Source organism: Rhipicephalus sanguineus, chromosome 9 (assembly GCF_013339695.2).
Source record: "Rhipicephalus sanguineus isolate Rsan-2018 chromosome 9, BIME_Rsan_1.4, whole genome shotgun sequence".
NCBI classification, from domain to species: domain Eukaryota; kingdom Metazoa; phylum Arthropoda; class Arachnida; order Ixodida; family Ixodidae; genus Rhipicephalus; species Rhipicephalus sanguineus.
The window spans coordinates 66,211,371-66,226,324 of record NC_051184.2 but is presented as its reverse complement, the minus strand read 5'-3'; the positions used below and the strand labels follow the sequence as shown (position 1 = coordinate 66,226,324).

Sequence of the window (14,954 nt, the reverse complement as noted above, 5' to 3'; positions counted from 1 at the left end):
GAAGAAGCCATCAAGGAGGAGTTTTAAACATAATATTGAAGAGTGGCACGTTGTTCGGGAACGAGAGAAATGAAAGGATGAGGTGGACAGCTACTATATTAATTCCGCAGAGGTACACAAATATATCCTAAATTTGTCCAGTGGTGGAAGGTAAGAACAACGACTGCCTTCACAATCCGCAAGGCAGATGTGCGCCCCTGCGGCTAGCGCAAGCAGCGTAAGAAACTTTAGCTCGGCTGGATATGTGATGCAACAGCGCATGGCGTGCTTCAAGCCGGAATCTCTTAATAATTTAATTTTGGGGAGAATAACCATGTGAAAAAATAAACTATAAACTATGCCACACAAACACAACAAAAACTGTACTAGCGGTGGTGTGATATATGAAAAGTATGTTTTGACAAATAGTTTTTTTTTTCTCCCTTTGGGCTGCTTATATACGCATTACTAAAAGTACGCGTGGTGCACGCGGTTCGTTATATTTTTTTTATCTAGGATAGTGTATTTACAACGGAGGTAATAAATATGGCTTTTTTCGTCTATTTCTCTTGCTGTGGCGAGGCGCTACTATAGGCTGAAGACAGGTGCTACTTCTCCAGAAGAGTGCGCGATTCACTTTTTCGTTAGAGCATGCTTTGAATTTCAATAGAGCGCGCAATAAAAACAAATATATTGGGCTTCCTATTAAAACTGAGCTCATTCTGTCAATCACTTTCCTTGCTACAATATCTGCTACAAAACGCTCTTGATGATCCCAATTGTATTTGTTGCACAAAAAATAGGCGCCCGAACAAACGTTCATCGTACCCCCGCTCAGCTACATGTTTCCACCGTGAGCCGCTTTTTACAAGAAATTACCGTAGGTTAAAGTGTAATTGTTAGCGAATCATGCACGAACAAAGAGTAGACGTTTGTCACTTGAAACGTCCTGCTGTCGATTCCATGTACGGGCAACACCATCTAGACTATTCGCTCGGGCCTATGTCGGGCCCGATCTGCGGTCGGGTCGGGCCGGGCCGGGTAAGCGAAAGATTTTCTCGGGTTCGGGCCGGACCCGGGCCTCGCTTTGAGTCACCGGGTCGGGTACGGGCGGGTAAACTTGAACGAGTTCCGGGCCCGGGCAGGGCCCGGGCCGAAAATCACGGCCCGTGCAGTGCTCTAACACCGACTAAAGGCCCGAACACACGTACGCGTTGACGCGCTGCTACCCGTACGTGTGTTCGGGCCATAAGATGACGCGCGAAACGCCAAGCGCATGCGGCCAGCCAGACAAGACGACGCATGACGCGGCAAGAAGATGCGTGCTGCTTAAACGGAAAACTTCAAGTGTACCCTAAATTCAAAAGAAATTTTCTGGACAGACACTTCGGGTTTAGTTGCAGGGTGTGTAATCGGCTACGTTTCGAAATTGTGCGCCACGTCTGTGTTGTGTGCTAAAACACCTTCGCTGGTCATCTACCTTCTCAGAGTAGAATGGCTGCTCTTTTTTATTTTTTCCTGTCTGGACCTGTCACCTCTGAAAACGTTCGTAAAGATCATCCTCTCAATAAACAAGCAAGTAATTTCATTAAAACGTGTAACTTGATTAATAAAGCGAACTTTTCCCAGCCTTTCTGCACAGACACTGATGCGCCTGCTCGGTCGAATTCGGGTCCAAGGAGTAAACTGACACGACCTATAGGAGAAAGCCAGATCGGCTCGGTTACAGGCGAGATACAATCGAGCGAAATGAAAACGAAGTAGAAAAAGAAGATGACTTTCGAATTATTGCGCTCTTTCTTTTATATGTTTACTTGTCTTTTGTCTTCAATCATTAGTTATAACTAATCATATTTAAAACTTCATATCAACAATTCTTGGCCAATCCCTAGGTGTGGGTATGGGCCATGTGTAGAAGCTCAACAACAATCAAGTCGTCTCAGGTGAATGCATTATTTAGAAACCTCGTGGGTTTTTCTTCTGTCAAATAAACTTTGCTATGCCTTGAAAACTGCGCAACTAAAGCTTCACATTCGACTAAAGTGGGTATACTCCAACGAACAAGGTAGGAATCAAGGAATCGTCATCAGAACCAGTGACTCGCGTTTACATCGCGTTTCATTCTTCCTTTTTGACGTTTCATACATTGGGTTTACATTTCTCTTTATAATTGTCAGTGCGGCCAATCCCTCTCGTGGGTATGAGCCAGGATCCTTTAGGCCACAAACAAACAAACAGACTCCCCTGCCTCACTCGCCAGAAGAAGAACGTTCGCATCGCCACGTAGACGTGCCCTGAGTGGGTGTGAGCCAGCAGAGCAGGATCTACATCTACATCTACATCTACGTGCCCTTCGCTCCGAGCTGCGATTTTTCCCGACTTCTTCGCAGCTAGCTTGCCGAGGAGGACAGCCGGAACGACCATGCAGACCCGCAAAACTCTCAAGAAGGTGGAGAAGGAGGTAAGATGGTCACTCTGGTGGACGGCTACGAATATCGAGTCGAGTGATCCAGTTTCCTGAAGCAGTGCCTCGCACGAGATTTTCGCGCTGGAACACCTGTCTGCCAACGCACTTTAGAAAAGGTTTACATAACGTAGCTAGTCACAAACTTCCATCTGTGGAATGTTTTTTTGTTTTTGTTTTTTTCGAATCCGCCACCCATCACAACATATTATTTTAATTTTCCGGCACGAAACACGAGGGCAGCTACTAACAACTGCATCTTGTGCGAGCACGTGACGAGAAGCTCGCACCGGGTCGTGACGTCAGGGTACAGTCGGGACCAATACTAGCTTTTTAACCCTTTCGCGACCGTAAGAAAAGCAGAAAAACGTGTTATAATCACGGAATTTTTTTTCGCTCATGTTGTCGAGCTTCTTTTTTTTTTAATAAAACGGTACCATTCCTTCAAATCAGTGTTCCTTTATTTCACCAATCGCGTAAAAAAGATAAGTCGAAGGTGGCTTCACCGCATGGCAATACAATTAAAAATAGCAGTAAAATGAAAGCCGAGACGCAAATGGCCCGGCATGAAGTATGCGCCTCTAGCGTCAAGGAACAAAATTATGGCGAGTATTGTCTTCATTCGTTCCGTCTGGGAACACCTTTTGTTGATGACGAGTACAGACGTCATCGGTCATTTTGCTAGAAAATCTCTTGACGATTGTACTCGTCAACGGCCGCGAAAGGGTTAAAACACGATGTTATTAATTGTAGGAGGGCGCGCCCGCATTTAGCGGCAAAAACTTACCAGCACATTGTCTGGCATATTAATTAAGGACTTCGCCTTTCAGTTGACGCAAAAAAAAAAAACTGAAAACTGTCGGGTTAGTACCCCTTTGTTGGTAGGGCAAATCGACCAAAGAAGCGATTATTTGATTTCGTCAGTAAAAATTAATACAGAATCTGAGGACCAAACGCCTGCATTGGTGAGCGCGTAGAAGCGCTCACCAATGCAGCCGCGCTGCCGGACGGTTGTGAGGGTTTGGTGACATGTTTTTTATCATTGTCTCTGTATGTTTTTTTATGACAAATATGGCTAGATATGATAAATATATTCATTTACTGCTATTTTCATAAGCTTCGGTTACGAATTGTCCCACCGGGGATGCTTATGTAGCGTAGTCATTGCTTTATCTTGGGAGCACTTTCCGCGCTTTTTTTTTTAAGTAAAAGTGCGTTTTTCTCACGAACATTTTTTGTAAGTTATCTAAGTGCGATGTATTTTTTCTGGAAATGTACCCGACCGATTGCGCTGAAATTTTCTCACGTTATACTTAAATCTCTCCCAAATAGTCTGAAGTTAAAATTTTGAAAAGCTGTATCACCTACAATTAAGAAAAATATTAATTGGAAAATCTCGCTTGAAGCACGTAACAGGTGAGGTCAATTTTTTTTTTCATGTGAAGTAAGTGTGGGAATCCGTTTTTTAAGCTAAGGATTGAAGCCACTAGTATGTGGAATTAGCATGCAAAATTTCATGATGGTCCTACTGTTCTTTGTTTCTGACAAAGGGCACGTTTCATTTTACACCCCAGTCTATAATTTGGTACTCAAATGCAAAGAAGAAAAGCTACGGGGTAAAAATTGTACAAAGTGAAGGCCGAGAGCTTTCTTACTGAACACGCGAAACTTCAAACTAAAACTTGGAACAGCTCCTGAGACGCAAAGCTGAAACCAAGACAACCCATTTACACTAGCATACCCTCTTAAATGGACACTAAAGAGCAAAACGATTTTTCTCATATTAGTAAAGTACTCTTTCAGGATACCAAAAAAAAAATCACAGCATATCCACGGAGTGAATTATGATGAGGGGGAAAATTCACAGCGTACATGTAAAATTAAACTGAGCTGCAAGTCGTCATAACTCTCATCGAACCTTTAGTATAAACGCGCCCGATCTCACGTCGGTGATGATGTACTGGGCAGAATTCACGGAAGACTCACGGTTTACCGATGAACCTCCGCAGCTTCGCCCACTCATCATCATTCACTCCGTGGATATGCTGTGATTTTTTTTCAATCAAGGCGCTGCCGCGACGCTGCCTCGCGACGCTGCCTGCGTCGGCGCCGCTGCGCCGCGAGGCAAGATAGGGGGGGGGGGGGGGGGACCGTAGGAGGACCATGAGGCGATGCGAAGCCGGAGCACTTGCACGATCGCGTTCCGTTGGCGTTCGTTGGGCATGCTACCGACCTCGCGTCGTGGAACGCGAAGAGGGACGCTACGCGCGTCGTATCTTCCATCTAGCCTGGCCGTTAATTCTCACAGGGCGAGCGGGGAACGCGGTCGACAGGCGGGCGAGAGGGGGGCAGCGTAGGATAGGAGAGAGAAGGGGAGGGGACGCGCATGCGCTCGAGCTCATCGCGGCGTCGCGCAGGGGAGAATTTCGGCATGTCAAGCGCGCGTTTCAGAGGAGTGGAAAGGGAGAGGGGAAGTGGAGAGGGGTATGGGAGAGGGGAAGGGGAGAGGGGAAGGTGAGAGGGTGAGTGGAGAGGGGTAGAGGACATGGGGAATGGTGAGGGGGAGTGGAGAGGAGGTGTGTAAGGGTGCATGCGCAGTAAGGGTGGTCACGCCGCACACCACCACCACCACCACCGGACAGATACTGCCGTTTACTGCCGGCTGCCGAGAGATACGCCGGACAACGGAGACGTGACAAGGTTAGACTAAGAGTAGCTACGCCCCTAAAACACCACGCTTGCTGCGAGAAGACGCTTAGTAAGGGAGAAAACGCGCAAAGACAAAAGGTGGATGGCTACGCCACTTTGAAATTTCCGCACCATTCGCCGTGACGTCACATGTTTTGACGGCACCTACTAGGGCCTACGTAGTTCCTAATCGGTAAAAATAAAGTACGTTGTCCTCTGAGGGGGCCATAGACTTAACATACAAAGTTTGGGGTAATTTTGTTGAGCCAATGGCGCCAAAATACAATAAATACACTTTGAAATCCGTGATGTCACGCGGGGAAATTCCGGCGCGAAATTAAAAAATGAGACTTTGAACTTGATTTTCTCCTCTATTAATAAGCCTATAATGGCGAAATTAACGACATTCGAGTTCTCAGAGCACAATTTATCAATCTAAACCAATTCATTGTTTCTGTTTAGTGTCCCTTTAAGGATAGATCGGTATTGGTGCACCGGGGCGCTCCTCATCGCAAGGCATTTTCGTGGGTGCCGTCGCAGCCGCACTTACACGGCGCACTTTACTGCTAAGGTCTCTTTATAAGGCACTGGACACAAAGCTTCCCAATGTTGCGCACTCGCGCGCGGTATCCAGGGAGACAACCATGTGATATCAGACTCGCCCGCGTGATACTAACGAAGATAACCACGTGTTCGTCGCGAAAAGAGTGGTCGGTGTGCTGCAGTCGGAGCGAGTGCACGGCTTTAGTGTACGATAGATTATTATCCGGACTGCCAGAGATCTTTAGCTTTGCGTGATAGGTCACCGCGGTACGCTATAGCAAAGTGGCCTATCAGACCACTTCGTGATAACCCCGTGTCTGGCCTCAGCAGAAGCTTTTACTTGGAACGCGTTCACGTATGAATATTTCGCCAGACGTACGACGACGTATCGAAGTAGGACGTTGCGTAGGTATCGGTGACAGTACAAAAAAGGTACCGACGAGGTGTAGATTTCCAGGCGCACTCTAAGAAAAAAATAAAGGAGAATATGTTACTCGTATATGACTCTCCTTAAAGAGTCACGTTAGCTCTCTTTTGGGTCCCCCCACGACTCTCCGACGAGAGTATAATGGTTTCCAAAGAGGATTCACCTGTCTTTCTAAAAATAGTCACATACATGGCAAGTCTGGTCAACCAAAAAGGAGTCAAAGGATTCTTTCTCTTTCTTAGAGTGTGGTATAGCGTGCGAATGGCGTGTTTCTAAGAGAGCAACAACGCCCTCCGTGGTGGTCTAGGGGATATAGTGCTCGACTGATGACCCAAAGGTCGCGGGATCGAATCCCGGCCGCGTCGGCCCCATTTCGATAGAGGCGGAATGCTAGAGGTCTGTGTACTTAGATTTTGGTGCACGTTAAAACATCAGATGGTCGAAATTTCCGAAGCCCTCCCCTACGGCGAGCCTTATAATCATATCGCGGTTTTGGGACGTAAAACCCCAACAATAATTATCATATTACTGTAAAGAGAGCAGTAAACAAGACGAGTGCCACTCGTTCGGCCAATCGCAAGCATCGAAAGTGATAACGTCATCGAGTTTCACTGGTGATGTCACACATGTCAGTGGCGGGAATGGCGGGGACCGGAAAGGAGAAGATATTGTTTTTTCGAAATTGTTGCGCGCCCGCGACCTGTAGCGCTGCGGCGTGTGGCATCGTTGATCGCGACGGCATTCTGCACGCGATGCGCTTGTTTACTTGAAATGTTTGGAAAAATGTCGGAGGGGGTTTAGGGGCCCTTTAACATTTTCCTCACAGTACATGCAGATAACAATTAACGCCTGAGCATACTTCGAGCATGTGACAAACTTAACTTTGATGGAGTAAAGGAGAATTACTGAGTGTGGAATGAATATATATTTCATTCTTCTCTATTTAATATAACTGAATAGAATGTGCGTTAAGTGTCGTCAGGTAATACCTCATCTTTCTAGCAACGGACCATAAAGTACCTTCGAAAAAACTTCACTATCCACGATACATTTATGGACAGCTGATTATAAATCAAGCCTAAAGGCGTTATTTATAGTGCACCATGACAAAGCGAGCAAAGTTATTCTTCAACGGCGGCCCGCAAGGTCTCTCGATTTGAGAGCGATAGCTCTGCTTTTCCCGGTACAAGCCCAAGGAATGTTCTTGCGCATGCATTTGGCCTTGAAGCTGGGCTTACGCACCAGTGCCTGCACGTGAACGACATTAACGCATGATTTATTGCGGGATTTAGAACTCCACCAAAACCTACACAAGAACTACATCAGCGCTACATTGACCACAGAATTTTTTCATCCAAGTCTATGTATTGAACCTTCAGCGCTCCCCCCTAAAAGCTTTCTGCAACGAACCCGGTTTTGCAGTGCCTCCAAGATCGGAGGAATTGAAAGCCTTCTGCATTTCACCTTGTTTTTCTGAAAAGTATGTGAACTACAACTACCGCGCTTCAACGCGTCAGTTGTGATCACGTATTTGCCACTCGCGTGCGGCTCACTGATCCCTATACGGTTCTTTCAGGCTCCGAAAGAGAGTAAGGAGGTGTTGGAAAGCCGGCTGAGTTGCTACTACAACAACTCTGCGATTACGCCCAAAGCGCGAGACCCCCTCTACCGGTTGGCCACTATCGACATCGCGTACCAGGCATTTGACGCCGAGGCAACCAATAGACAGGACCTGAAGGACTTCAAACGGGACCAGACTTTCTTCCAGGCGAGTATGGCCTTTAAGATCTTTCGACCTTTTTCTCCCACGCTTTCGAGATGTTGCAGCTACTCCAGCAAGTTAGTTGGCGATGTATTATTTTTTTTTTCTTTTTAAGGCCAAAGCCTTAGATGCCTCGTAACACGCGAGAAGTAGCCGTCGGTGGCGGTGTCAGCACGAGTGATGCGAAAAATCATGATCATGTGATGAAGCCATCATGACGTCACAGGTCGCCAGCATTGGTGACGTCATCATGACATCACCTTGACGTCACATACCGTGACGCCATATAATGACGGCATCATCACATGGCATCGTCGCTTGGCCAAGCATGGGCCGATCCCTCGCGAAATAATTAGCATTAAATCGACATTACCGCAGAGTATAAGACAGAAATAACTAACAGAAATATAGGCAGTAATGTAGAACCAACGAACTAGTACGAATTAGCACCTCAGTTAAAACTATGGGTAAGCCTCCGTGAGACTACCAGTCTCTGCTGAATCGTCTTCTCTGTTTTGACAGGAGACCCACCAATAGATAGCTTAGTGGCTAAGGTGCCGCGCTGCCATGCTGAAGGACGCGGGCTCACGTCGATGGGAGAGGAATGTATAAACAGCGCGTAATTAGCTGCACATTTCGGGCGCTCAAAACTACTCTGGAGCCATCCACTACGGCTTGCCTCACGAACGTACCGCGGTTTTGGCATATTACAAGGTACAAGGTATTACAAGCTTTAACAAGACATTGGTAAGCGTGACGTAACAAGGGACCGCCATGAGCGCGCAGCACTTCGGATTCGGTGAGGCAACCACCGCTTACGAAAAGCATGAAGCATCATCGCTCAATGCATCTCTGCAATCGTGATCGCAGATGATGTGCTACCTGACGTGCGAGGGCAATCCGAAGGACATACCGGATGCGGAGCTAAACTGCAACCAAGGAGTCAAGGACAGCCGTCACTTCGGAAAGATATTCGGCTGCCCGCTCGGGTCGCCCATGAATCCTAAGGACAAGTGCCGCTTATTCAGCTGATGTACCTTGCCGACCATATTACTGTGCAGTGCCAAGTGGCTTCGCCCCCGCTCTGGTTTCCGACTGGCGTGCGTCCTGCGAGGTTTCGAACACTACACACTACTATTGTTTGTTAATCTCGTTGTGGCAGCTTATTAATTTTGCGTATCTCTCTTCCTAGCCATTCTTTCGTGTTTTTTTTTTACTAGTTGCAGTGTTGTACGGTGTTTTGCCTGGAGTGTGTGTGCGATATAGAGCGCGTAGTCCCATCTAGGACGAAGTCATCGCTATAATATGACCATACGGCTTGTCGATGTCGTGTCGAACTGAACCCGATGCGACGCAACTGGCACACACGTTTCGGCACGTTCAAGTCGCTCCGGTGTGAGTCCGGCTGCATTAACGAACACGTTAATAGGGGCGCCAAAAGCTTCGCTGCATTCTTATTCGTGTGTTTGCGATGTCGATGCTTCTGCATTATGAAGCCGCTTTGTGTCGTCACTCTCCTAGCGTCACGTGAAAGTAACAATGCGGCGTTATATCTTTTTCTTACGTAAACGATTCGACGATCTTCTTGCATATAGACTTTATGTATGACAGTGTTCGCGGCTGCGAATGCTTGCACGTTGTTCCTTATTAGTCATACTGAAGCTCTGTAATTGTGAATGCTCGCATTTGCTACACTGATGGCGTAGGCAAAGATAAACACTACCCAGCAACGAGTGGGTGTTTCAAAGGCCCACCCACTTTGCTGACGTGCGACGTTTAATTAATTATTCTGTATCTTTTGGCAAGTAGGATGTGCTCCCACGTAAGCTTGCTCATTACGAGTCAGTGTGATTTTGTTGAAGCGGAGATTTCTCTCTGAATTCTCATTCGGAGACAGTCGGGAAATTGACCACACGCCTAAAGGGCCTCTTATCGACGGTACATCATTATTCCCTCTTTCAGTGTCCTGTAAAACGCCAACAAATCAATCAAGGTCGACGCAAAAGGCGACGCTACTGGCGGTAGCCTTGATTGTTTTTTTTGTTTGTTTGTTTCTAAGGCGAAAGTTTTAAGTGCCTAGATTTCAAGGTTCAAAACAAATGGTCCAAAAAGACTAGAGGGCCATCTGTGTACTTCGTTCACTTCGTCTTTGCGGCGTTGGCGTGAGTTAAAAACGCCAGGCCTGCGCGAAAAGCGCGGCACAGTAACAGCGAATGCTGGAAGAGCGGCATTTCTAGAGCCCGTTCTAAACTCCCTTCGGGCTACTAAATCTGCAGAGAAGCGAGGTACCCGCTACACATCTGTAAGGCATTATGTGCACTTTGTTGATACTGTGGCTGATGTGGCTGAGCCCTTTGTGACGGGTTGGAAGCATTCAACGACCCACTCGTTGCGCAATTCGCATTGTGTGACGCTTGGTTGTTATTTCACTCTTCTACCACGCTATGCTACATATGTTAATGTGGTTCCTTCCCGACATAAAGACTGTATAGGGTCTTTTTGCAAAGCAGTTTCAAGCACCGGCATGGCTCTGTGGCTCAACCACGCATGGCTCAACCACACCTTATGTATGTTCGTGCGTGCGTATGTGTGCGTGTATATATACGCAAGCAAACTTGAAAATCTTCGGGAAGGGGGGAGTTTGAACCCCCCTGTTTAAGAGTAGGCAATTGTTGGCAAAGTTCAAGACATACAGCTTCACTGCAAAAATCTGGCGTGTCAGGGGCGTGTCAATCTGGCATGTCAGCTGAACCAATCACGAGTGCGGTATTCAGCACCGTTCTTTATTTATAACGATATCGTTAGAAATTCACGTTGACGCTAGATAGAGATAGGTATACACAATTAAAAAAAACCTAGACGCATTGGTGGTGGCTGCGCGGGATCCAGAAAATGGTCGGCGTCAGCGTTGCCGGCGACCGCGCCTGCAAACGCAGCGTCAAATACGGCCGTTGTGAGAAAAGCGCAGCAACACTGTGCAAGATGCAAGAGTGCGAGAGCGTCCCCAGTATTATCATTAGTATAATATATTACTAGCAGCAGTACTTCTAGTAACAGTACATCACATTAGTAGAATATTTCTATATGAGGTTTTACTTTTTCCTTGCTCGACGATATCTCATTGTGGATCAAATTCAACCTATATAATCAGATGCAGTCACAGCGAACACTGTATTGTTTTTTGTCGCATATTACAGAGCTTTATATATAGTGTTTACGCAAACGTATAATCATAGGGCAGCGGCACTGCCGAACTTAGGCGACTGCTAGGCTCCTTTACGTCAAAAGGTTTCAAACTGTAGCTGAATTGTGATCGCTGAAATTGTAGCTGAACCATTATGCGCACGCTACGTAAGAACTTACTGTGGATTATGTCCGTTTTGTTATTGCCGCGAAATTGGGGAACACTTTCACCGTAGAAAAATCATCCGCTTAAACTTATTATATGTATGAATAAATTTGTTCGCATTCGTCTACATGACTCACAATAGATACCATGCTAAAGAGAAAAACCAAACAGTGTAACAAAGCTATTGTAATATTTGCATTTTTTTGCCTTGTAATCAAATTGTAATCATTCCTGATACAATTCGACACCTGCCACTTCCCTTGAAAGGGCTCCGGGGTCGTTTTTGTAAAACATGTCATTATTGTCATTACATGTCATTACATTACATTATTATCATTACATGTCATTGATTGATTGATTGAGTGTGGCTCAAAATGACAATGGGGTCGTTCCTGTATAAACACATGTCATTATATCTATCCGAAACAATAAAAATTGATTGATTGATTGATTGATTGATTGATTGATTGATTGATTGATTGATTGATTGATTGATTGATTGATTGATTGATTGATTGATTGATTGATTGATTGTGGCTCAAAATGACGATGAGACCGTTTGATTTAACGAAGCACCGTTGCTAATCACAAGATGACCAGTATACTGACCGCGTTCGTTTGTTACCACCCCCACTCAATGCCTGTCGTGTACCACCTGGAAGCAGGATTACGTATTGAGTATGTAAATTGGCGTGTTTACCGTTACACATAATCCAGCACGACTGCCGATGAATCTTCCAAGGCGCTTATGTTCCCGAGTTCACCTTGGACATCCGAAGACGTGTCTTGCGTGTGAAGGACAGAGGGTTAGAGCTCTGTACTCCTCTAAGCTCGTCTCATAGCAACAGGCAAACTTATACTGCGATAGCAACTATAGGGACACTCGAGGCGCATTTTTACCGACGCCGTCGCTGTCATGTTCCGTATAAAGTCCAAATCGATAACATCGCCCAGCGCGTGACATGTTCTATGTGCGAGGGAAAGCGTGCTCCGTCCTTCAGGCAGGAACTGCGAACTTTGATCAAATGGGCGCAGTCGGGCGCGCTTTATCTGCAGAGATCAGCAGACAGCTCATACCTTTGTATGTGCTGTGCTTTCACCGCTTACTTCGTTCTGAAGCGATAGACAGCACGAAAACCACTTCGCTCCCTAGAGTGGCCGTATTCTCTTAAGCCAGCTTTTTTTTAGTGCTACGCCAGATCGGATCCTTAAGGAGTTAGCTGCCAGCCTTACTTCATACCAATTTGTTGTTATCGCATTCATCACTTCGACCTTGCGGCGAAACTATCGTGACTTCTTGTTTTATCACGCATTAGCCCAGGGAATGCAAACAAGTTTACAACGCGAGTGCACCCAACTGCGTGCAACCGGGGTGTCCGAATGTCAATATATGGTCTCATGGTCTTCACACGAAATCCTAACCGCCACCCGACCACATATACACTTAACCACACGCCCGTCGAGTCAGCTACGTCATACAAATATCTAGGACTTCACCTCCAATCCGACCTATCCTGGAACTGTCACATCGATCACATTCTTTCAGCTGCTAACCGCTCCCTTGGTATGTTAAAACGTAATCTGCGCCATGCTCCTGCGCATGTGCGAAAACTTGCGTATATCACTAATCCGCCCCAAAATTGAGTACGCTTCAGCCATATGGGACCCGGAACAAGCATATATCATCGATAACATCGAATCCCTGCAGAACCGTGCTGCTCGTTTCATTTTCTCTGACTACTCTCGCTTCACTAACGTCACTGCCTTAAAAGCTCGTGCAGGTCTTCATAACCTTTCCCATCGTCGTAAACTGGCCCGTTTATTTCTTTTTCATAGAATTTATCATCATCCGTTGCTTCATGACGACTTTTTTCAGTCACCCTTAGTCATCTTTCCACGCCGCGATCACCCACTCAAGATCAAACGCATCACATGCCGTACTTCATCCTTTGCTAATTCGTTCATTCCGAAAACCATCATTGAATGGAACCAGTTGCCTCGAATTATTGCAACAGAAAGCAACATTTCGAATTTTAATGAACTTTTAAAAAATGATAACCAAGTTTAGTGTTCTGTTCTGTTCTGAATAACCCTTTTTTTAGTGTGTGTGTGTGTGTGTGTGTGTGTGTGTGTGTGTGTGTGTGTGTGTGTGTGTGTGTGTGTGTGTGTGTGTGTGTGTGTGTGTGCGCGCGTGTGTGTGTGCGTGTGTGTGTGTGTGTGTGCGTGTGTGCGTGTGCGTGTGTGCGTGTGTGTGTGTGTGTGCGTGTGTGCGTGTGTGTGTGTGTGTGTGTGTGTTCTATTATGTTATTCTGTTATTTTGCGTTGCACTATTAAACATCTCTTTCAATATTTTCAATACGTGTTGTGTTATTGCGTTGCTATTTTCGTTATACTTAAGCAAGTCTTGTTTTATTTGCAATTTTTCATGCTGACTATGCCTCTACTGCGTTGTACCTTTTTTTTTCTTACCCCCCTATGTAATACCCTCCCAGTGAGGGCCTTTAGGGGTTTCTTGAAATAAATAAATAGACTCCCAACGGCAGTTAATACTTCAAACAGGTCACGTCTTCTTTTAGATTTCTATTTTCTCCTGCGACAACGCGCGAAAGTACACATGTGTCCTTTTTACAAGTTTCACGCCGGTGTGTGAAACCCGATGCGCGGATATGACAGCGCAGGTTACCGTAGAATCGGACGATAAAAAATAAACAGGGATATTAAAGAGCGCAGGCATCGTGACATCATTATGAAGCACGTGAAACTTTTTTTGCATTTCACCCACACCTAAATGCGGCTGCCGTAAGCAAGTGTGTTCACTTCTGGCCACGGATGCCGATTCACGACGGGGACAAAACGCGAAAACGCACGCGTACTCGAATTCAGGTCCACGTTAAACATCTTCCGACAAAAAAAAAATATTTCCTAGTCCCCCTCTATACGGCATGTCTCACATTCGGGTGGTATTTTCGTAATGCAATACCAATTAGCTTAACTAATCAATTTAATTATCCTTAGTGTTTCTCTAAAAATACTTGCAACCAAGTCGTCGCACTCACTTTGCTCGACGTGTTCGGTGTCTTCGGCGAACACGATGGAGACTGGCGGCATTCTGGAGCCTGAAAAGATATGATCGCGCGGTCAAATAAGCAGAATCTAAATGTTAATTGGGTAGCGCCTAGACTTATACAGTACCCGATGTGCGCCATATTTCGATTTTTAAAAAGATTGAAGGACACTTTGTGAATTCCAAAGTGTGTTCGGCGAAAGCCTGTGGCCATTCGACTCCGCCGACGGACGCCGCCGCTGGACGCCGCCGCCGCGTTGCGCAACAGTTGCGCAACGTGCGTTGGAAGGAGCAACGCGCAACTGTTGCTATGCGCCGCTGTGCCATCACGCGATTGCTGAGAGAGTGTGAGGGGGAGAGGCCACAGCTGGCACCATTCCAGGGCACGGACGGAGGTCGCCAGTATGAGACATTAAAACCTTTCGCCTTAAAAAATTGGAGAATCCCTGGCTCAGGTTTCTGGTAGCGGCACTCGAAGGTGAGCGTTCATGTGCACTGGTGTATTCCTTGGGTTAACTTTAGGCGATGAAAGATTCTAGGAACACGGGATCTCGCTGGAACAGCCAACGTTTCGAGTCCAGGCGGACTTGTCTTCACCAAGGCTGTTGCAGCCTTGAAGAAGACAAGTCCACTAGTAGTCGAAACGTTGGCAGCCTTGAAGAAGAAAAGTTCGTTAGT

The 14,954-nt window shown here is 46.2% G+C and overlaps 1 long non-coding RNA gene across 1 annotated transcript; it reads right to left on the bottom strand.

Annotated features, from left to right (window-relative positions):
• Nucleotides 1-10,649: 10,649 nt before the first annotated feature.
• Nucleotides 10,650-14,327, bottom strand: LOC125759839 (uncharacterized). Its single transcript, XR_007417546.1, has 3 exons — nucleotides 14,269-14,327; nucleotides 11,913-11,997; nucleotides 10,650-10,787 (listed from the first exon to the last, which is right to left on the bottom strand). It is a non-coding gene; the product is annotated as an uncharacterized LOC125759839 (long non-coding RNA).
• Nucleotides 14,328-14,954: the final 627 nt, after the last annotated feature.